Below are 24,354 nucleotides of genomic sequence, written 5' to 3'. Positions count from 1 at the left end.
TTTCAAGCAATCAGCATGACTGCCTTCGTTGTAGCTTTGTTTTTTACAAAAATATGAACAGCAGTATGACTTTTTTAAATGGCACCCGGTATTTTTTATTCGGTAATTCATTTCCTCTTCTAAAGACCTAATCAAAAATGTTTCACTGAAATACAACGTTATTAATTAATAACACAACACTGACTTTCAGCCCGGGATCACAAACTCGTCCTTTTGCTGGAGTTGTCAGAAAACAAATGAAAACCAAGTAAAAACATAACACAAAATTGACTTGACTCTCCTGTACCATTGCCCAGAAGTTGAGCATTCAAAGATGCTCAAAGTGCTGACCTTGAACACCGATACACTGGTGCACTCGTTGAATGAAAGAATTATTTACTGCTTCCAGTGTTGCCTGCTGAAAGAATTACAAGCAAGCACGATACGTTCCTGCATGTCCTCTGGAATTGTTGGTGTATCGCGATAGACAACGTCTTTAATGCATTCCAAAGGAAAAAAGTCCAGAGGATTTAAATCAGCCGGCCGCTGTGGACCAGCTGTTCTAGGCGCTTCAGTTCGGAACCCCGCTGCTGCTACGGTCGCAGGTTCGAATCCTGACTCGGGCATGGATGTGTGTGATGTCCTTAGGTTAATTAGGTTTAAGTAGTTCTAAGTCTAGGGCACTGATGACCTCAGATGTTAAATCCCATAGTGCTTAGAGCCATTTGAACCATTTAAATCAGGAGACCTAGCAGGCCAAGTAAGTTTCTCCTCGACCAGTCCATCTGGCAGGATACCTTCGGCTCAGAACACGACGTGCACGCAAGTCATTATGTGCTGGACATCCATCATGTTCATACCACATAAGCATTTTGGTTCTTAACGGCACTTCACCCAGAAAAGGAGGAAGAATTCGTCAGAGGAACTTGGCATACGCTGTGCCGTTTAGACTACCATTGATGAAATAAGGGCCAATAATTGTAGTACCAAGCATCCTACACCAGACGTTAACTCTCCATTGACGCTGATATTCCACCTGTCTAAGCCATCGTGGGTTGTCGCTGGACCAATAATGCATGTTCCTTGTATTTACTTGTCCTTTGCTGGAGAAGGAACATTCATCGGTAAATAGAAGATTGGAGAAGAAGTTCGAGATTGCGACGATTTGCTGCTGTGCCCACTGACAGAACTGTTCATGATTCTGGAAACCATTCCCACCCAATTATTGATGTAGCTGTACATGGTAAGGATGGAACTGGCGATCTTTAAGAACATGACGTACACTGCTTTTAGGAATGCCCATCTCGTGTTCAACCTGTCGTGTGCTCACATGTGGGTTCATAGCAGCGGAAGCGAGAACAGTAACTTCAGCAGCTTCGTCTGTGCGAGTGCTACGACGATTGCGATGTCGAGGGCTGAAACTTCCTGTTTCCTGAAGCGTCGCAACAAGACGAGAAAACATCCGGCGGGAAGGTGGGTTCTTGTCAGGATATCGCTCCCTGTACAGTTCCGCTGCCTGCGTAGCACATCGCCTGCCTTCAGCAACAAAAATAAAAGAAACGTTATGTCGATGCAGGTTGTAGGAAGGACAGCCTTTAATGTATGCCTACTCTACACAACAGTGTTTAAAAGAACTAAACTACTATACTAAATGTACCCGTACATAAGAAAACAGTATTGCAATTACTGTTCTGCTAACTTACATTCTCCAGAGATGAGTAGCATTTCTACCTTCTCTTCGTTGGTGTACATTCTACTCACACAACTCTTCAACTGACGATGGCCGGCCGCTGGTGGCCGAGCGGTTCTGGCGCTACAGTCTGGAACCGCGCGACCGCTACGGTCACAGGTTCGAATCCTGCCTCGGGCATGGATGTTTGTGTTGTCCTTAGGTTAGTTAGGTTTAAGTAGTTCTAAGTTCTAGGGGACTTATGACCTCAGCAGTTGAGTCCCATAGTGCTCAGAACCATTTGAACTGACGATGGTTGACGGAATGACGGGTGTGCATTCTGCTTATGTTTACATTTGTCCTGTGTCAACATCAGCACGTGGATGTGTTCCATTACCCCAAGTACCTGCACTAAGCGCTGGGAGCGTCAACGTCAATGTTGTGTTATGTAATTAATAACGTGGTGTTTCAGTGAATGGTAAACTGTGACCCACTTTTGAATAGGTGTTTAGGAGAGGAAATGAATTACCAAATAAAAAATACAGGGCACCATTTAAAAAAGTTATATCGCTGTTCATATCTTTGTAAAAAATCAAAGCTACAATGAAGCAATCATGCTGTGAAACATTTTGTAATTGGCATCTGGACAAACAGTTATTTATGATGGTCAAGATAAATGGGACACCCCGTATATACAGACAGTGAAATATCTCGAAAACTAAACATCCGATAAAAAAGTTATAATGCAAATTTATTTGTCTCGGAGGGGGACATCTAAGGAATCCATCACCCCCTGTGCGTGCGTAGGGGGTTCAGCTCTGAAATCGTCAATGAAAACCACCGTTTTTTATTCCAGATTACGATTCTACGTCAAAATCTGCATATGTTTTGTCTGAAGCATTTTCTTCGTTTCGTCACAGATGGCGCTGTAATCGGAGGAATAGAAATAGCTACAAAATCGTAATTTACGACTTGTTACTCAATGGCCCTTGAATATCCAATGGCAAGTGTGACCCTACCTCTTTGCTGCGAGGGTAGGACAGACGAGTATTTCATAACTTCTAATCGGAAAGCCCATTCTCAACGTTGTATTCCTCCGACATACCGAAGAGGTGATTACGCGACGCTCCACAGTGCCCATGTAGCGAACTACGTCGTATCATAACAGGCAGTACGCTGCGACCGGAGCCCACATGTCGTGCAGATGTAGAACAGATAGCGCCTCCAAACTGTACAATACTTGTGCAGTGTGTATTGCTTGCACGCCTACCGGTCATTTGAAGAACTGACGTGGAAGTGGATGATGAATGTTGCAACCACAGAAGAATGAAACTGAAATCATCCTAATTTATGGAGAGTCTAAGAAAAATGTTGAGGCTGCTGTTTTCTTGTATGCTGAGCGTTTTCCGAAGAAAGCTCGGTCTCGTTCGTTCTTTTACAAGGTTGTGAACGCCTTTATGTCTGATGGCAGCGTACAGACCGACAAAAGGAAACGAAGCAAGCGTATTACAGGAGAAGCTAATGAAATAGCTGTACTAGCGGCAGTGGACCACAACCCGCGGATAAGCACCCGGCAATTACACCGAGATTACGGTATGTCCGTAGGTATCAGTGTCACAATACAGCATCGTCATAAGTATCGTCCATGCCACGTGCCGTTGCATCAAGTACTTCATGGACCCTATTTCCATAAACGGGTAGTGTTTTGTGAATGGGCTCGTTAACAGGTGCTAACGACCCCCACGTTGTTTGCCGAGGTATTATTTTCCGACGAGTGTGCATTCACAAGCCATGGTAGCGTTAACCGGCGGCACGTTGAATGGAAGCGAATATCGAACTATTTTCAAACAGGAACTACCGGTGCTACTGCGTGACGTCGCACTGGACGTGCGACAACGTATGTGGTTTCAGCGTGACAGTTGCACAGTGCATTTCGCAATTGAAGCACGGAAAGTATTAGACCGTGTTTACAGTGGTCGAGGGATCAGTAGAGGTGGCCCTATTAATTTGTCCGCTAGGTCGCCGGATTTCTTTCTGTGGGAATATTTAAAAGATACGATGTACCAGCAAATGCCAACAGGCCGTGAAGACATGGTCGACCGCATCAGAAACGCCTGTACTGACATCCCCGCAGATATGCTTCTATGCTGTGTACGGTCATTTGAAAAGCGGATCACTAAGTGCATTGAAGTTTGAACACTTACTGTAATTGGAAAAGTAGAGGAGCGTTCGCCTCGAGCCACGGCCAAAGTGGTGTGTCGAGTAGTCCCCTGTTCGATTTGTCGGAGGAAAACAACGTTGTGAATGGGGTTTCCAATTAGAAGCTATGAAATACTGGCCTGTGCTATCCTCGCAGCATGAAGGTGGGTCCCACGTGCTACTGGATATTCAAGGGTCATTGAGTAGCATGTCGTAAATTACGATTGTGTACCGATTTCTATTCCTCCGATTACAACGCCATCTGTGGCGAAACGACGAAAATGCTTCAGATCTTGTCGTAGAACCGTAATCTGCAATAAAAAACAATCCGATGTGTAGCTTTCGGTATATTTCAATGCCTTCAGTTAAAATGAACAAAACACACACACACGAACACACACACACAAATTTACGAAATTAAATACAATAAAAACCATATCCCAAATTTCTGGTCAAAATGCTATTAAACAAGACACAGAATCTTTCCTGTGAGATTTTCTCTGAAATTAAATATACGTTTAATACGAGGGTAATCCCAAAAGTAAGGTATCCTATTTTTTTATAAGTACATAGACCTGTTTATTTCTACAACGGTTTACATCAGTTTACAGCTTGAACATTTAGCTATTTTTCGACATAATCACCCTATCTGTCGATGCCTTTTTGTAGACGCTGTGCCAGTTTTTGTATGCCCATGTCATACTAGCTCGCCGCCATGCTGTTCAGAAAGTTATGAACCTCTTCTTTCACCTCGTCGTCGAAGCTGAATCGCTTTCCGGCCAAGTGTTCTTTTAACCTAGGGAACAGGTGATAGTCACTGGGCCGGCCGGACTGGCAGAGCGGTTCTAGGCACTACAGTCCGGAACCGCGTTGCTGCTACGGTCGCAAGTTCGAATCCTGCCTCGGGCATGGATGTGTGTGATGTCCTTAGGTTAGTTAGGTTTAAGTAGTTCTAAGTTCTAGGGGACTGATGACCTCAGAAGTTAAGCCCCATAGTGCTCAGAGCCATTTGAACTTGATAGTCACTGGGCGCCAAGTCAGGACTACAGGGGTCGGTGGGTTGTTGTGTTCCACTGAAACTGATGCAGGAGAACAACGGTTTGCCGAGCGATGATTGGGCGAGCGTTGGCACGGAGAATGTGGACGCCCTTGCTCAACATTCCTCTTCTCCGGTTCTGAATTGCCCGTTTGAGTTTTTTCAGAGTCTCACAGTACCTGTCAGCGTTAATTGTGGTCCGAGCGATTAAGCTCCGGCGACGAGGTGAAAGAAGAGTTTCATAACTTTCTGAACAGCATGGCGGCGAGCTGGTATGACATGGGCATACAAAAACTGCCACAGCGTCTACAAAAATGCATCGACTGAAATGGTGATTATGTCGAAAAATAGCTAAATGTTCAAGCTGTAAACTGATGTAATCCATTGTAGAAATAAACAGGTCTATGTACTTATAAAAAAGTACGAGACCTTACTTTTGGGATTACCCTCGTATGATAACATCGCCCTTCCAAAAAAAAGGTCTCAAATAATTAGCATTATTTGTACGATTCTGTATACAACATAGATATCTCTATTGCATACTGCAGCGTTACAACAGGTATAATACATATAAAAGGAGACAGCCAGCTTAAATGAGAACTGAGAAACTGCAACAATCGGTCTGTGTCGCAATGGTATTTACGTTCTCATTGTCATGCAATTATACTAGAGAGCTGTAAATAACGCCAAATATAGTCTAGACCACATTTCCACTTATTATATCTTAGCTACGAAATGAGTAGTTACTCACTCACTGCCAGGTTTTTGTGTTTAACTTGTCTTGAAAAGAGCTCATAACAGGTTTATTAGATTTTATTGCGCTTTAGGACCATCATGCAACTTCATTATTTAAAAAAAAATAAAGTAATTATCCCCATCTTGAGTTATGTAGGAGCCTGTTTTACCAGAATGTTGTTATACATGATTTCCAGCATTCTTAAAATATGGTAAAAATGTCTTATGTAATTATCGAGCTCAAACAAGCAAATTGGATGTATAAAATATTCTCGGTTGTTTTATTCGTCAAATAAGAATAAAATCTCGACCTTTCGACGACAACCAGCACCTTTTTTTTATCATGAATTACTCACGTCACGAAGTCTTGTTGTTCCCTACGCTAGTGGCAGTTTTCACGCTTAACTAATGCGGCTAATTTCTCTGTAGTCACGCCGGCCGCTGTGACTGAGCGGTTCTAGGCGCTTCAGTCCGGAACCGCGCTGCTGCTACGGTCGCAGGTTCGAACCCTGCCTCGGGCGTGGATGTGTGTGATGTCCTTAGGTTAGTTAGGTCTAAGTAGTTCTCAGTCTACGGGGCTGATGACCTCAGATGTTAAGTCCCATAGTGTTCAGAGCCATTTGAACCATCTCTGTAGTCTCTCAAAACTTCGACAGCCTGCTAATATGAATCACTAACAAGGAGACCGAACTCACTCGTCATGAACGATCTTTTCCAAATTTATGGTATAAGCGACAGAAGAGTGAACTCCACGTGGCCAAGCGTGTACAGAAAGTAGCTTGTTTGTCGCAGATCGAGCGGACCACGAGCCAATTGTGGTGTCTGGGATTCTAGGCATTGTCTGGCGCAGCAGGACTTCCTACTCCGTTAGTTTCATTTCGGCCTTCGAGCAACTGTCGGCAGCTGCACGAGAACAATAGTTTTCCGGTGCAGGTAAAAACAGCCTTCGGGGACAGCGCTAGCAGCAGCTACGGGTATCATTCGTTTGCTAGCTCATATCCGGTAATATTTCAATAATATACTGAGAACACAGTAAGAATATTGCATGGGTGTAGAAACTTTTAAACAACCGTGTAATTTTAAAAGTGCGGCGTTTATAATGCGGGCGTCCGCAGCTCGTGGCCTCGCGGTCGCGTTCTCGCTTTCCGAGCTCGGGATCCCGGGTTCGATTCCCGGCGTGTTCTGGGATTTTCACCCGGCTCGAGGTGACTGGGTGCTTGTGCTGTCATCATCATTCTTCACAGTGGCCAGATTGACTGAGGAAAGGTTGGGAATTTGTACGGACGCTGCTAACCGCGCAGTTGAGTCCCCCGCAAACCAAGCATCATCATCATCGTATAATGCGGGCAAGATACTGAGAAAACTGTAAAATAAGAGAAGTACCTAATTTTATATACCAAGTTCTCGTGTACGCGCCACAAATCCGATCCAGTCTTTTAAGCAAATGTTAATAAAAACAATATGCTGAGCATTATTTTGTTTTGTCTGCCATGTAAGTAACGTAAAAATTGAAAATAAAAGAAACAAAAATAGTTTGCACATAGTGACTCGACCCCACGACCTTCGGATTACCGTCCGTATTTCTTCTGCATCGCCGACCGCCGCCTGGAGTCTGCAGTACCGTAAATGGTTCATGCTGCGCAAGACCCGCGCAAAAAATGCTATTTTTTCCAGACGCTCAGCCATCTGGAGTTCCCACATCTATCGATTTCATACTCACCAAGCTCCGCATACACCATGAATTTGCACGAATGTGTGTTGACGAGCAAGCGCGGCGCCCTTGTAACACTGCACCACACGACCTGGTTAAATTTCGTTGCAGATTCTGACCTCTGCGACCTCTTTGATGACAGAGTTTCAGTAGGTTGATCCGTAGGGTAGCATTTTAGTTTCACCAGACACGATTATATGTTTCTTCGTGGGGCTGTGCTCAGCAACCGCTGATTTTTCTAAGCTACGGTTTTTAGTACCGAATGCGATTTTGTACTGGAGACAGAAGAAAAGGTGCCATTTCTAGATGGGAGGTCTCGACACACTGTTTAACGAAAGTCGCCAGTGAGACTGCTCTAGATTTCGTAGCTGTGGGGATTTCCGGAAGCGCTCGTCTAACCTGGGGAGGTATGGGAAAGATACGGGAGGCAGAACATAGGTAGACGCGAAACGCCAGCTGGAGGGCATGGCGTTGAAGGAATTCCACGAAAGGATACATTCAGGGAAGGGCGGAACTCCGGGAAACATTGTTAAAGACAGTGACAGACGAAATATGCTTTTGAGAGTGAGGATCATGGATGTACACCCCATCGTTGGCCTAGCTGGGAGTTTAGAAATGAGTACGCGGTCTAAAGTTGGAGGGATCGTAGTTGGATTAGACTGCTGTGAATCGGGGTGTCTGGTAGGCATCCCATGATTACCGCTTGGCCTTTGACAGGGTTGGTCGTTAGGTACCGGAAGCTACAGCAGCTCGCGAAATTGTTAAGGTGTAGTGGACGGTTAGAGGTCGAGTTGGAGCGACGTTTGGGATGGAGGGAGACCAAACAGAAAGGAAGTGTCGACAATTTACGGGAGAAATGCACTGGAGGACAGAGAGGACAGAGAAATGGCTTTGGCACGTCATCTATGTAGAGGGCTCCATTGGGGTAAGTGGGACAGTTGTCTGGGCACTCCACTGAACACGTGGAATACAAGGAACTACATTTGTGAGTTGCGAAGGGCGATGAGACAGATAGGAGGCAACCAGGAGGACGTTATGTCCTAAGGTTCGGAGACCGAATGTCAAACCGCAAACGTTTTGGGAAAGCTCGGTCAGTCCTGATGCCTTAACTGGCGTGGCTGTCGTGACGTTAGCGCACGGGTGAACAGCCTCGAATGTTTCGTGACTCGAGCGATGGATGCTGTTTTCTGGCGGCTTGTTGTTGTCTGAGGCAGTTGTCACGAAACAAGCGGCGCGTCGCATCCCGCCTGACCTTTACCGGTCCTAACGGGTTCCAGCCAGCCGGACACCGGACTTTGATTCTGATAGCCCCTCCCAAACTGCCCCGCCTTCCCAATCCCTCTCTGTCTGTACTGGTATCGATTAAAGCCTTCTGATCCACTAGTTCTGACTGTGCCCCTGCCGTTATAAGAAAATATGTAATGATCTAGGCAGCTCTTTCACTGTAAAATGGACTTTCATTGCAGAAGACATATGTATAGCCATCTGCAAGACATGTGGCGGATGGGGAGGGGAGAGTGGGAGGCTGGCAGGGGGGAGGAGAGGGGAGGGGACATGGGGGTGGAGTAGTGGAAGAATCTTCCCCCCCCTCCCCCCACTCCCCCTGATATGGAGCTTTTAGTCATAACAGAATTCTCATGCACTTCTAGAAGCGATTTCCCGTGATTGCGCAAAACCACTCGTCTAGACGTGGTCGATCGCTGTAAGACAAACTGTGCTTTAGCAATTGCTATGTTGGGTAATTTTAGATCTAGCGCCGTCCACTGCAGATGACCTTCCTTCTGGATTTCTAAGCATATTTTATGCTGTGGCAATGGTATTATTAACGCCCTTTGGTGTACGAACGATATCAGAAATTCAGCAATAGTTTGAAAAATAATCTGGCCTTTCAGGAACTCAGAACCACCAAAAAAATTGAACGTTAATCACAAATACTTTTAGAGTACTTTAGAGGAGTACTTCAGTGTATGGAAAATTGATGCTGTCGTATGTAATTTAAGTACCAACTAATTTCAGAAAGTATCTACATCTACATACATACTCCGCAATCCACCATACGGTGCGTGGCGGAGGGTACCTCATACCACAACTAGCATCTTCTCTCCCTGTTCCACTCCCAAACAGAACGAGGGAAAAATGACTGCCTATATGCCTCTGTACGAGCCCTCATCTCTCTTATCTTTGTGGTCTTTCCGCGAAATATAAGTTGGCGGCAGTATAATTGTACTGCAGTCAGCCCCAAATGCTGGTTCTCTAAATTTCCTCAGTAGCGATTCACGAAAAGAACTCCCCCTTTCCTCTAAAGACTCCCACCCGAGTTCCTGAAGCATTTCCGTAACACTCGCGTGATGATCTACCAGTAATAAATCTAGCAGCCCGCCTCTGAATTGCTTCTATGTCCTCCCTCAATCCGACCTGATAGGGATCCCAAACGCTCGAGCAGCACTCAAGAATAGGTCGTATTAGTGTTTTATAAGCGGTCTCCTTTACAGATGAACCACATCTTCCCAAAATTCTACCAATGAACCGAAGACGACTATCCGCCTTCCCCACAACTGCCATTACACGTTTGTCCCACTTCATATCGCTCTGCAGTGTTACTCCCAAATATTTAACCGACGTGACTGTGTCAAGCGCTACACTACTAATGGATTATTCAAACATTACAGGATTCTTTTTCCTATTCATCTGCATTAATTTACATTTATCTATATTTGGAGTAAGCTGCCATTCTTTACACCAATCACAAATCCTGTCCAAGTCATCTTGTATCCTCCTGCAGTCACTCAACGACGACACCTTTCCGTACACCACAGCATCATCCGCACATTGCTATCCACCCTATCAAAAGATCATTTATGTAGATAGAAAACAACAGCGGACCTAACACATTGCCCTGGGGCACTCCAGATGATACCCTCACCTCCGATGAACACTCACCATCGAGGACAACGTACTGGGTTCTATTACTTAAGACGTCTTCGAGCCACTCACAGACTTGGGAACCAATCCCATACGGTCGTACCTTAGTTAGGAGTCACGCCCTGTCGAACGTTAACGACCTGCTGAATACTGTTAAAAGCAAATCTCAGGCTTTTTGCAGGTGATGAAGTTATCTATAGTGACCCATTGCCCGAAAAAAGACTGACATATATCCAGGCAGGTGTCAAAGTGTTACCAACACTATTAACTTACTTAAATGCTCATAAACGTAAAATTTTGCACGTCAAAAACGCAAAACCTTAATATTCTACGAGTAGAGCATCAGCGAGTCATAGCTGAATTCAGTAATCCAATACCATCACCGATGTGCAGCGATTTGTGAAGATGTGAAGTGGAACCTTACTTAAATGCTCATAAACGTAAAATTTTGCACGTCAAAAACGCAAAACCTTAATATTCTACGAGTAGAGCATCAGCGAGTCATAGCTGAATTCAGTAATCCAATACCATCACCGATGTGCAACGATTTGTGAAGATGTGAAGTAGAACGTTCATGTAGGCTCAATGGCAGGTTCTAGTGTAATAAATATGTAATGTACTGAATCGACTGTGAGAAAGCTAAGTGGCAAAGACGTTATCTGAGAGACTCTATGATAATTATATCGTTGACTCGAAATATTACTCTCTCTGTAGTTTACTCGTAACTAAGGGTAACTAGAGTTTTCTGTTCGCTTCTTTGGATGTTATGTGGAGAACTGTACAAGAAACACAATAAACCGTTATTATTTCATGAGAACAAAGGTGAGCGTCACGACCTTTATTAGTATTTTTGGAAGTATTGAAATAGCAGAATTGTTTCAGATTGAATGCGACGTGTACGGGAAGAGACGTGGACAACAGCACTCGAACCTGCAATCTCATGTATGAATAGCTGCTAAAAATATCCAGCCGTCTCTCCCGAGACTCTTCATACGCGCAACAAACAGTATTTCTTTTAACAGCACTATCACAGACAATTTTATCACGTTGTTACGACCTTTTACTGCGAGAATAATACAGACAAACAGACAACAGACAAACAAAAAATAGACAAACACATAAAAGAATATACCACAAGATGGCAGACTGTGGTTCGGTAGGATACTTTGAAAATGTAAACAATCTATAAAGGAGACTGCTTGCGTAACACTTGTGCTACCCAACCTCGTACATAGCTAAAATTAGTTGGACCCATGCCAAATAGTATTAACAGGGAATGTTGGATGTACACAGAGTAGGGTAACATGAACGGTCACAGGCCTCATCTTGGGTATTGATAACAGCCTCTGCTGCATTTAGTCCTGTATTACTGGATCACTACTGGTTTCCTGGCGCTGAAACAGCCTGTGGGTGGTTTTTAAGGCGGTTTTACATCTACCTCGGCGAATGCCGGCTGGTTCCCCTCATTCCGTCCCAGTTACACTATGTCGGCGACTGCTGCGCAAACACTGTCTCCACATACGTGTACACAGTAATTACTCTACCACACAAACATTTCGGATTACACTCGTCTGGTATGAAACGTTCTGCGGCGAGGGGGGGGGGGGGGGGGGAAATCAGCTGGGGGCCGAACCCTGGGCTCGGTGTGGGGCGGCGGTGGGTTGGGTGGACTGCTATGGCCTGTTGTGAACCAATACACAATACACACACACACCTAAAGATGTGGCTTTTAGTGCCACGAAACCAGTAGTGATCCAGTAATAAAGCACTAAATACAGCTGGAGCTGTTATTAATACCCAAGATGAAGATTCACAGCTGCATCTACAAGGTTGTCTGCAGGTGACAGGCTTGTTTGACCCATGGACGTGCGCCACGGAAATTATGTAAAATCTGTACCGGCAGAGCCTTCAAGCGAAACGCCTTGTTTCCTACGATAGCCTGTTTGAAAAGTTTCATAAGGAATTTATGAATGTAGTACCGACACCTAGGTATCAATAACGTGGCGACAGCAATTACAACATTAGATTAATTATAGCTCACACGGAGAGATTTAATGCTTGGAATAGTGTGAAGCACCCTCCGCCGTTCATGTCACTATAGTTTTCAAAGTATAGACGTTGTTATAAATGTAGCCATATCGAACAGAGTTGGCATAAAATTCACAATTGTTACTCTTCCGTTAAAATACTTCGTATTTCTCGCTTATGTGAGAAACTAACTAAACGTATTTACAATCAATGTGAAATGCAACCTAATGCGCTTCATTCACCAGAAATATACCACCTGACAAAAAATGCGAAGCGCTTAGAAAAAGTGGTTGGATGTTAATATAACTTCCTACACGTCCACACTAAGTTGGTATGTAAATGAATAGAGTTGCAATTGCCAGCCGGGGTGGCGGAGCGGTTCTAGGCGCTACAGTCTAGAGCCGCGCGACCGCTACGTTCGCAGGTTCGAATCCTGCCTCGGCCATGGATGTGTGTGATGTCCTTAGGTTAGTTAGGTTTAGGTAGTTCTAAGTTCTAGGGGACTGATGACCTCAGAAGTTAAGTCCCATAGTGCTCAAAGCCATTTTTTTTTAACAGTTGCAATTCTATGTGACACCTAGAACGGTCAGCAGACTGAACTAGTGATGTTGGTGTTTAGCGTTTTTATTAGGTCTGGTAGAACATAAAGGGGCGTGAACAGTGTCAGATGCCAATGTGCTACCGTGAAAACGCGGAGATGCCGCGCAGTCGTGTGAGGCAGTGTTATTAGCATCTGAGAGACTTTGAAAACGGCCCTTAGTGAGGATCTCCATTTGGCCAGCTGGTCGAAGCGCATTCTATTCATATCTGATTGCCGTTCTGATGTGATGGTGAACACATGTTTGCCGTATAGGCAAACTCGCTGTCAAGGTTCTGACCACCACAAGGAAGAGGATCACCGTATTACGTACCCCAATCACGTCCTAAACCTTTCTCATCTGCGTCTGCCATCCAGATACACAATGTAATCAAAAGTATCCGGACACCTGGCTGAAAATGACTTACAAGTTCGGTCCGCAGCTCGTGGTCGTGCGGTAGCGTTCTCGCTTCCCGCGCCCGGGTTCCCGGGTTCGATTCCCGGCGGGGTCAGGGATTTTCTCTGCCTCGTGATGACTGGGTGTTGTGTGCTGTCCTTAGGTTAGTTAGGTTTAAGTAGTTCTAGGGGACTGATGACCATAGATGTTAAGTCCCATAGTGCTCAGAGCCATTTTTGAATGGCATATCACTGCACTGCCCCGGATGACTATCGTCGGCCAGTATGGCGGCTAACTGCAGAGCGATGCCATTCTTTCACTGTTTTGGAGAGGCACTGTGGCGTTATTTTGTCATCGCAGGGTGGTGAGTTCCTAAGGGACCAAATGCTGAGGTCATCGGTCTCTAGGCTTGCACACTACTGAATCCAATATAAACTTATTTACGCTAAGGACAACATACACACACCCGTGCCCGAGGGAGGACCCGAACCTCCGACGGGGGGAGGCACGCGAACCGTGGCAAGGCGCCCTTGACCGCGCGGCTACCCCGCACGGCGTTAGGACGGAGCCAACGGGAATGAGTGGGGTGTCGGCTGGTGGTGATTGAGGGAACTCTGACGTCACGGTCGTCCTGTTTCCTCGTGTGTCTGTCGTGCGGCTGCACGGTGGCGACATCTTTCAACAGTTCAATGCTCGTTCACACACGGCACCTGTCTCTACGAGCAGCCCGCGTGGTACTGAGGTACTGCCGTACCCAGCAAGATCCCCAGATTTGTCACCGATACAACAGGAGTGGGGTAATCTTTGCGCCACCGCCGTCCTAGTGCAAGTACCGGTGATATGCAGGACCAGTTACGGCAGTCGCGGACCAGCCTGCGACAGGTGAGGGCACAGCGGCCTTACGACAGGCCATAGCAGTCAAAGCATGCAGGCCAGAGAGCGTGCAACGTCGTACTGACAAGTTCTTTGTAAACAGACTCGATTCTTTAGTCACTGAAATAACATCTCACAGCCTCCCAGCACGCGATGTTTCCATTCGTTTCCTCCTTCTGTTCACGAACCTTCACTTTTTTTGTCAAAAAATGGTTCAAATGGCTCTGAGCACTATGGGACTTAACATCTATGGTCATCAGTCCCCTAGAACTTAGAACTACTTAAACCTAACTAACCTAAGGACATCACACAACACCCAGCCATCACGAGGCAGAGAAAATCCCTGACCCCGCCGGGAATCGAACCCGGGAACCCGGGCGTGGGAAGCGAGAACGCTACCGCACGACCACGAGATGCGGGCTTTTTTTTTGTCTTCCAGTGTACTTTGGTAGGAATGAACCCTATGGAATCCAATATACGAACATAAAATTATTATGGCACTCCAACAACATTACTCTGCGTATTTCAGGTTTGATGGACAGTTTTACAAAACGCATAACCATGAAGTTATATTATTACCTAACAAAATCAGAGGATGGGGAACCAATCGCTTTACGCTTGAGTACTGACCGGGAACCGTGAGTAATCCGACTGATAACGGCCTCTCTGGTGTGTTGCGGATTCTGGTATTTCTAGCCTCGTAACTGTCCGTCCATTCTGTGACGCTTTCCGAAATGTATGATAGCCGTACCTCGCTTCCCGTGGAGGCAGAGTCAGTTCCGAGCACTTCCCCTCTACTCGGTGGAGTCCCTTGTTTTTATCTGTAGAAATGAGTCCCATTCCCTGTAAGCAATCTTCTACACACCACCTGCATTTATTGGAGACTGCTCGTTTTCGTAGTTACGCTTTTTGTTTTCGTATTGCTCCAGTACACTAACAGACCAGTGAATAATACACTACCAGCCATTAAAATTGCTACACCACGAAGATGACGTGCTTCAGACGCGAAATTTAACCGACAGGAAGAAGATGCTGTGATATGCAAACGAATAGGTTTTCAGAGAATTCACACAACGTTGGCGCTGGTGGCGACACCTACAACGTGCTGACATGAGGATAGTTTCCAACCGATTTCTTATATACAAACAGCAGTTGACCGGCGTTGCCTGGTGAAACGTCGTTGCGATGCCTCGTGTAAGGAGCAGAAATGCGTACCATTGCGTTACCGACTTTGATAAAGGTCGCAGTGTACCCTATCGCGATGGCGGTTTATCGTATGACGACATTGCTGCTCGCGTCGGTCTAGATCCAATGACTGTTAGCAGAATATGGAATCGGTGGGTTCAGGAGTGTAATACGGAACGCCGTGCTGGATCCCAACGGCCTCGTATCACTAGCAGTCGAGACGACAGGCATCTTATCCGCATGGCCACGTCTCGATCCCTGAGTCAACAGATGGGGATGTTTCCAAGACAACAACCATCTGCACGAACAGTTCGACGACGTTTCCAGCAGCACGGACTATCAGCTCGGAGACCATGGCTGCGGCTAGCCTTGACGCTGCATCACTGACAGGAGCGCCTGCGATGGTGTATTCAACGACGAACCTGGGTGCACGAATGGCAAAACGTCGTTTTTTCGGATGAATCCAGATTCTGTTTACAGCATCGTGATGGTCGCTTCCGTGTTTGGCGGCATCGCGGTGAACACACATTGAAAGTGTGTATTTGTCATCGCCATACTGGCGTATCACCCGGCGTGATGGTATGGGGTGTCATTGGTTACACGTCTCGGTCACCTCTTGTTCGCATTGACGGCACTTTGAACAATGGACGTTACATTTCAGATGTGTTACGACCCGTGGCTCTACCCTTCATTCGATCCCTGCGAAACCCTACATTTCAGCAGGATAATGCACGACCGTATGTTGCAGGTCCTGTACGGGCCTTTCTGGATACAGAAAATGTTCGACTGCTGCCCTGGCCAGCACATTCTCCAGATCTCTCATTGCAAACGTCTGGTCAATGGTGACCAAGCAAATGGCTCGTCACAATACGACAGTCACTACTCTCGATGAACTGTGGTATCGTGTTGAAGTTGCATGGGCAGCTGTACGTATGTGTACACGCCGTCCAAGCTCTGTTTGACTCAATGCCCAGGCGTATCAAGGACGTTATTACGGCACGAGGTGGTTGTTCTGGGTACTGATTTCTGAGTTTCTATGCACCCTAATTGCGTGAAAATGTAATCACATGTCAGTTCTAATATAATATATTTGTCCAATGAATACCCGTTTATCATCTGCATTTGGTCTTGGTGTAGTAATTTTAATGGCCAGTAGTGTATGTTGCCATTTAGATGCTGATTACCGCGATCGACCATCTGCTGTCCAGTGTCCGAGAATCCTTTGACGCTACTGAGGATATACCTTTAATGTTTTTTTTTTCTAATATCCACCACAATTTGTCTTGTTGGGTTATAATTACAATGTTTCGTGGAAAATTCACAATCAAATCTATTAGAAAGATATATATGATATTTCCACATGCGACACTCCCTTTAAATATACAGAAATGCATGACGTCTAAACAGAGAATACATTTCCTAGTATCGCATTACAGTACTGCTGATAACCTCTGCACTCTGTTGCGACTACTAGATATCGAGGGGTGACGAGCGCTACGAAGCAGCACAAAGCAAAGGACCACTTAGAAGCCGTTGGAATGTAGGATTCTGTAGAATGCGAGAATTTTGAGCAACTGCAACTCAAAGTTGCGGGGCACAAACAGAAATTAGTCTTGCGAATATTACTTTGGGCGAATCTAGAATAGTAGCAGTTCAGATGCACCCGTTCTACGTATTAGTGGCTTTTTTCGCCAATGATCCGTAGAACAATTTCGTATTTAAAAATATGAAGCACAAATAGCGAATGTTCTATTGAATTTACCTCTCTCGTTAATAGTAGTTTATGTTACGAGAATACGGATAGAAAATATCAGACTATCGTCGTCACAGTCAATGCATAGAGGTAAACAGGTTTACATTTCGGATGTAACTCAGAGACTGGCATCAGTGGCGAAACAACTACAGATTGTGCAATTTGTCCTTGCGTATGAGCCACATACAGTCTTAAATGATAGGTTGAGAGGATCAAGTATCTTCTTTGATTTAACAAACGCATTTAAATTTGTGGGAATTCTGTATTTTTGCGGAAGTTGGAGAATTATGGGGCATGAGAAAAGCTACAGTTCATTTCATATTGTCGCGTCGTAACCAAAGTCAACTCCAAATCCTAAAGCAGTGTCGTCCATGAAGTCGGAGTGCAACGCTTTCGAGAAGACCACACGGCAGTCTGAATTTTGTAATATTTCTTTATATTTATGGTACTGGAAGAACTTAATTACTTTTGTGAATCACCTGAGTTTCTCTTAGTGCCTGTAAGTCAATGAATTCTGGACGGTCTTTTGACCACCCGTGAGGCTCTATGGTAGAACGTTCGCCTGCCCGCAGCAGCTCGGATTCGATTCCTGTCCGATTTTAAACAAAGGTGGTTGTCCCACGAGCATTTCCGGGAAGCCTAAAATACATAAAGGTTACAACAGAAATCGGTAGCACTGGAGACTATCAATCGCTAGATCGCTGGTTCGAGTCTCGTTTCGGTCATTTTTTTGTTCTATTTCAATACCTACGTCATTTAAATATAAAATTCATCAAATATATTCTGACGTATGTAATTATCATTTTTATGAGAAATACACCACTTCTTGTCATCCGCTAACTATGGTTGACTAGGTGGGCTGCACTGAAAAAGCTGTTAGCACTGTTAGCACCTAACGAACAGATCTGAAACAGCTGCTGACATAAGTCGCCGCGTCGTAAAGGCAACCGTCAGCAACCAACAGTGTGGCACGCACCGCGAAGTTTGCAAACACACGTGAAACACTAATACTGTTAACTCCTTACGTATAGAGGCATTCCAGGATCGCATCTTCCCTCAGCTCACATGCACTGTTCATACAACGATAATTCCACATATGTGTTAATTAGTGTAAGGTAATCTAATGGAAGGAAAAAAGACGAAAAAAATAGTGACCGAGACAAGAATCTGAGTCTCGAGCAGTGATGATTTTTTTTTTATCTTTATATATCTAACGCTTCCCAGAAATGTTCATAGAACAAGCATCTTTTGTTTAAAGAAATGGAACCAGCCGGGATTCGACCTGGACCACCCCAGCTGCCCTTCGACAAATTATTCAAGTTTCAGTTATTTAAAGATGGTCGGAAACCTTGACAATCGATTTCCTCGAGAATTTTTGAGAGTTCCATCGAACTGCTTCGGGTACCGATATTTCAGCAGTTGTGAACTTCACGTAGCGTAAATGTAAAAAAATTACAAATGTCCTATCGCCGAATGGTCTCTTTCTTAGCGCTGAGAGCATGTATGTCATGGATAAGAGCGTCCAGACATAACAGTACTGCCTCCTGGATGGAGAGTCCTGGAGTTAATGCTGTAAATACAGACATCGAATATTCCAGAATATTAACATAAACTGAAGAAGCAAACAAACTGGTACAGCTGCCTAATATCATGTACGGCCCCCGAGAGCACACAGAAGTGCCGCAACACGACGTGGCGTGGACTCCACTAATGTCTGAGGCACTACTAGAGGCAACTGACTCCGTGAATCCTGCAGGGCTGTCCATAAATCCGTAAGAGTACTAGCGGGTGAAGATCTCCTCTGAACAGCACGCTGCAAGGCATTCCAGATATGATCAATAAAGTTCATGTCTGGGGAGTTTGGTGGCCAGCGGAAGTGTCTAAACTCAGAACAGTGTTCCTGGAGCCACTCTGTAGCTATTCTGAACGTGTGGGATGTCGCATTGTCCTGCTGTAATTGGTCAAGTCCATCGAAAATGCACAATGGACATGAATGGATGTAGGTGATCAGCCAGGTTGCTCACGTGCGTGTCACGTGTCAGAATCGTGTCTAGACGTATCAGGAGTCCCATATCACTCCAACTGCACACGCCCACGACATCACAGAGCCTCCACCAGCTTGAACAGTCCCCTGCTGACATGCATGTTCCATGGATTCGTGTGTTTGTCTCCACATCCGTGCACGTCCTTGTGCTCGATACAATGTGAAACGAGACTCGTCCGACCAGGCAACAGGTTTCCAGTCATCAACAGTCCAACGTCGGTGTTGACGGGCCCAGGAGGGATGTAAAGCTTTGTGTCGCGCAGCCATCAAGGGTATACAAGTGGTTCTTCGGCTCCGAAAGCACATATTGATGATGTTGCGTCGAATGGTTCGCACGTTCACACTTGTTGATGGGCCAGAATTGACATTTGCAGCAATTTGCGGAAGGGTTGCACTTCTGTCACGATGAACGATTCTCTTCAGTCGTCGTTGGTCCCGTTCTTGCAGGATCTTTTTCCGATCTCAGCGATGTTGCAGTATCGATGTTTTACCGGATTCCTGATATTCACGGTACACTCGTGAAATGGTCGTACCGGAAAATGGCGACTTCATCGCTACTTCGGAGATGTTGTGTCCACCGCTCGTGCGCCGGCTATAGCACCACGTTCAAATTCACATAAATCTTGATAACTTCCCATTGTAGCAGCAGCAACCGATCTAACAATTGTGCCAGAGACTTGTTGTCTTATATAGGCTTTTCCGACCGCAGCGCCGTATTCTGCCTGTTTACGTCTCCGTATTTGAGTACGCATGGCTACACCAGTTTCTTTGGCGCTTCAGTGAATAACGAACATAATAAATTTAGAAAGTCTTCTAGAAATGTTGAATACTAAGCAACAAATATCTTGTGGTGATGGGATTTGAAATGGTGACCCGCACCAGGGGTGGGAACGCCGCTCCACGTACTATACAGGGTGTTACAAAAAGGTACGGCCAAACTTTCAGGAAACATTACTCACACACAAAGAAAGAAAATATGTTATGTGGACATGTGTCCGGAAGCGCTTACTTTCCATGTTAGAGCTCATTTTATTACTTCTCTTCAAATCACATTAATCATGGAATGGAAACACACAGCAACAGAATGTACCAGCGTGGCTTCAAACACTTTGTTACAGGGAATGTTCAAAATGTCCTCCGTTACCGATGATACATGCATCCACCCTCCGTCGCATGGAATCCCTGATGCGCTGATGTAGCCCTGGAGAATGGCGTATTGTATCACAGCCGTCCACAATACGAGCACGAAGAGTCTCTACATTTGGTACCGGCGTTGTGTAGACAAGAGCTTTCAAATGCCCCCATAAATGAAAGTCAAGAGGGTTGAGGTCAGGAGAGCGTGGAGGCCATGGAATTGGTCCGCCTCTACCAATCCATCGGTCACCGAATCTGTTGTTGAGAAGCGTACCAACACTTCGACTGAAATGTGCAGGAGCTCCATCGTGCATGAACCACATGTTGTGTCGTACTTGTAAAGGCACATGTTCTAGCAGCACAGGTAGAGTATCCCGTATGAAATCATGATAACGTGCTCCATTGAGCGTGGGTGGAAGAACTAAAATGAGCTCTAACATGGAAATTAAGCGTTTCCGGACACATGCCCACATAACATCTTTTCTTTATTTGTGTGTGAGGAATGTTTCCTGAAAGTTTGGCCGTACCTTTTTATAACACCCTGTACATGCAGCACAGCTCCCGCCATCATCTAACAAAGGCCGTCCTAAGTGTTTTGCTCTCCAGTGTGAAAGAGCGAATAAGTGTGGCGTGACTGGGGAGTGGTAAATGCCGTAGGTTCTCTTTCGGGTGCCACCAGGCTTCTTGACCCGCATAAACAATCTGCCACCAATGACAGCATCGTAATAGTGGAAGGAATGTTAAGCAAACGGTTCAGCAGTGGTGGTATGTGCCATCGGCTCATGTCTTACAGGTGACATGCTGTCGTCCAACTGCACTAAAAGACGACGTTTGCTGCTTCTGAAACGCTAGTCTCGAAAAAACTAAGTTTTATTACAAATCAACAGCGAAGGGGAACGTTTGATAGTCTTCGGACTGAACGTAGAAGAAATTCCTTGTAGAAATTTTCGCCTCTGTGACCTTACGGAGAGACCAAATGCTGGTCTCCGTACAGTTTCCACTGTTTTCACCTCACCGTGACGTATGGTATCATGTTCTGGGACAGTTCTGTGCTTATCCCAGACACAGGGAAGCAAGGTTAAGATTTGAAGTCCCGTCTACTAGGGGATCATTAGAGACAGGATGTAAGCTTCGACCGGAGAAGGATGAGGAAGGAAATCGACTGTGGCCTTTCTTATTTACTCATTCATTTATCAGGCCTCACCGCAAACGCGGCCAGCGTTCCACTGTATCGTAACCTCAAAGTGCCTTTTGACTACCGCTGGTGTCGCGACAGGGGAGCAAAGAGAGCATTATCATTTTGATTCATGAATATAGGGAAGCTGAGAAAACCCCTAGTTATTCCGACTAACATGTGCAGCTGGTCCGGACATTTTGTCACTATGCAACCGGCACCTGACCTCACGCAGAGTGTCAGCTTCAGCGTTTGAGCTATACAGCCATCCCAGCCATCGTTACTCCCTGCTAACCAACAGTCGAGCGCCGCACTTAGTAAACAGGCGGCAAGTCGTTCTTCACGTGAGATGGCCTTCACTTGTCGTGGAATTTGCAACGTGTGGCGTTGGCTTAAGGAACAGCAGTTGTCTGCAACATCATTTACCGAATTCAGCCCCTGTACTGTTACCAATGACGCTGTATACCTTCCTAGTCGAAGTGACAATATTTGTGTAACACACATGCAAGAAACATAATGCGTTGGTTTTGCGAGGGCTGTTTGATAAGTAATGCAACACTATGCTTTTGTGGACCAATTTCGGTCGAAAAAATACGGAATTTGATTGTGAGACAAAGTGGAATATTCCCGCATCAGCCCCCATAGTTTTATGAAATTCCGATATGTGGTGACGCTGAACTTAATCTTCAAAATGGCGTCTGTAACGGAGGCGCAAACCTGAGCCTGCAGAGAGCCTATCGTTGCTTTCTTTTGGCGGAAAATCAGAGCAGCACAGATATTCAGAGGCGCTTGCAGAATGTCTGCGGAAACCTGGCAGTGAACAAAAGCACGGCGAGTCGTTGGGCGCGGCGTCTGTCATTATCGCAACAAGGTCACGCAGATCTGACCGATCTCCCGAGTGGCCACCGGCCGCACACAGCTGTGACTCCTGCAGCGTTGGAACGTGCGGACACTCTCATCCGAGGTGATCGACGTATCACAATCAAACACCCCTCTACTCAGCTGGACGTCCACGTTGGTAGTACTGACACACTCAACCATCAGCTGGGCTACTCAAACGTGTATGCCGGCTGGGTTGCTCGCTGTCTAACAGAAGACCATAAAGAGCAATAAACGACCATCTGTGCGGAATTTGAGCGTTACGAGGCTGACGATGACACTTTTTTTCGTCGAATATCGTCATAGGTGATGAAACGTGCGTCCATCACTGCGACTTTGGAAACAAACCGGCAATTCATGGAGTGGCGCCACACTACCTCAGAGCCGCTCCCGCAGCCGATAAAGTCATGGCGACGGTTTTCTGGTACTCTGAAGGGATTATTCTGTTTCATGTCCTCCCTCGTGGTGCAACGATCAACTCCGAAGTGTGCTGTGCTACCCCGGGAAATTGAAGAAACGACTTCAGCGTTTTCCTCGCCACAAAACAGCGAACGAGCTTCTCCTTCTCCATGTCTCCATGACAACGCAAGGCCTCAAACAAGTCTGCGCACGGGAGAGGAGCTCGCAAAACTTCACTGGACTGTTCTTCCCACCAACCCTACCGAGCGGATCTCGCACCTTCCATCTGTTTGGCCCAGTGAAGGATGCGCACCGCGGGAAGTAGCAGTGAATGATGGGGAGGTTGTCGATGCGGTCCGAGGTCGACCAGTATGGTGCTACCTTGCGGGCATACAGGCTCTCACGGTAAGGTGGAGTAAGGCCGGCGCATTGGACGGAGATTATGTTGAAAGAGAGGGTTTTATAGCCAACAGAGGGGGAACAGTATCGTTTGTTGGTATTCTGAATAAAACCAACCTGCTTCCAGAAAAAAATGTGATGCGTTGCTTACTGATCGCCCCTCAGCGTTTGGGAATGTGATTGTAATAGCATTTACTATAGTTGTTCACTAATCACTAAGCGTCTGTACTAATGTTTTACTGGTATACTAGTAAACCGCGATTCTTAAGAGAGTTATACGTCCGCGTAAAAACCTGTTTCAAACGTCTGATTACTGCGCAAATGAGTTTATGTGTTAAATATTTCACGAAGACCATGTAAAAGAGGAACAGTCTAGAAAATGTTTGGAATTTTGTGTAAAGTTTGTTGGTAGTCGCTGAGTGCTCTGATTCTCAAATAATGGGAGAATGAAGTCAGGGCAGTTGCGCGCCATCAGTTACGCTGCATCGGGACAAGCACGTAGCGTAGTCTCTAAGTGAAATACCTGTCTCACTGTCTTAGTCTTCTGGCATAAGGTTAAACTTCTTGCAGAGTAAATCACGAGAGCATTTGAAATTTTTTAATTCTGTCAATAACTATGCGAACTACTGAAAATAAAATTTATGTTGGCTCGGAAGTATGTGAGCAGCCTGCTGCTGGTAGTGGGTTCCGGGACAGTCGCTGACACTGTTAACACAGAATATCTTCGTATATTCCCTCCACGTCCATTACGCATGTTGGCGACTCAGCCGGTTCACAAGAAAGCCATGAAGGTGAGAGGAACCTCAGTGTGATGTCGAGTTGTACATGTTAGTTTGGGAGACCCTATCGCCTATTCTGTGGAGGTGACTGGGGAGCTTACGTGACAGAAGCGCGTCCTTATCGCTGACGTCAGATTTTGTTTACTGCAGGCAGACCACGAGATCTTGGGCCAGCACGGTGCGGATTTATAAGGCAAGTACAAAGTAAGGTACCCCCTGTAGCGCACTTCAGAGTGATAGGACAGGTACAGATGTAGGATCCACGGAAGGTTAGCGTTTAACGTCTTGGCCACAAAGGTGTCACTGGTCACAGGACTGAAGCTTCGACAGGGGAGCGATGCGGCACAGAGTAATGTCCTCCTTCACAGAGGATCCTCCGCGTCCGCCTTAAACTAGTTAGGAGCGCCACAGGAAACCTAAAACAAGGCGCTCGACGAGTATCTGAACCTTGTTCCATCTGTACCTTGACCCTGGCATCACCT

The sequence above is a fragment of the Schistocerca nitens genome, chromosome 7, assembly GCF_023898315.1.
Source record: "Schistocerca nitens isolate TAMUIC-IGC-003100 chromosome 7, iqSchNite1.1, whole genome shotgun sequence".
Taxonomy (NCBI): domain Eukaryota; kingdom Metazoa; phylum Arthropoda; class Insecta; order Orthoptera; family Acrididae; genus Schistocerca; species Schistocerca nitens.
The sequence above is the reverse complement of the archived record's forward strand: the minus strand, read 5'-3'. Positions refer to the sequence as shown.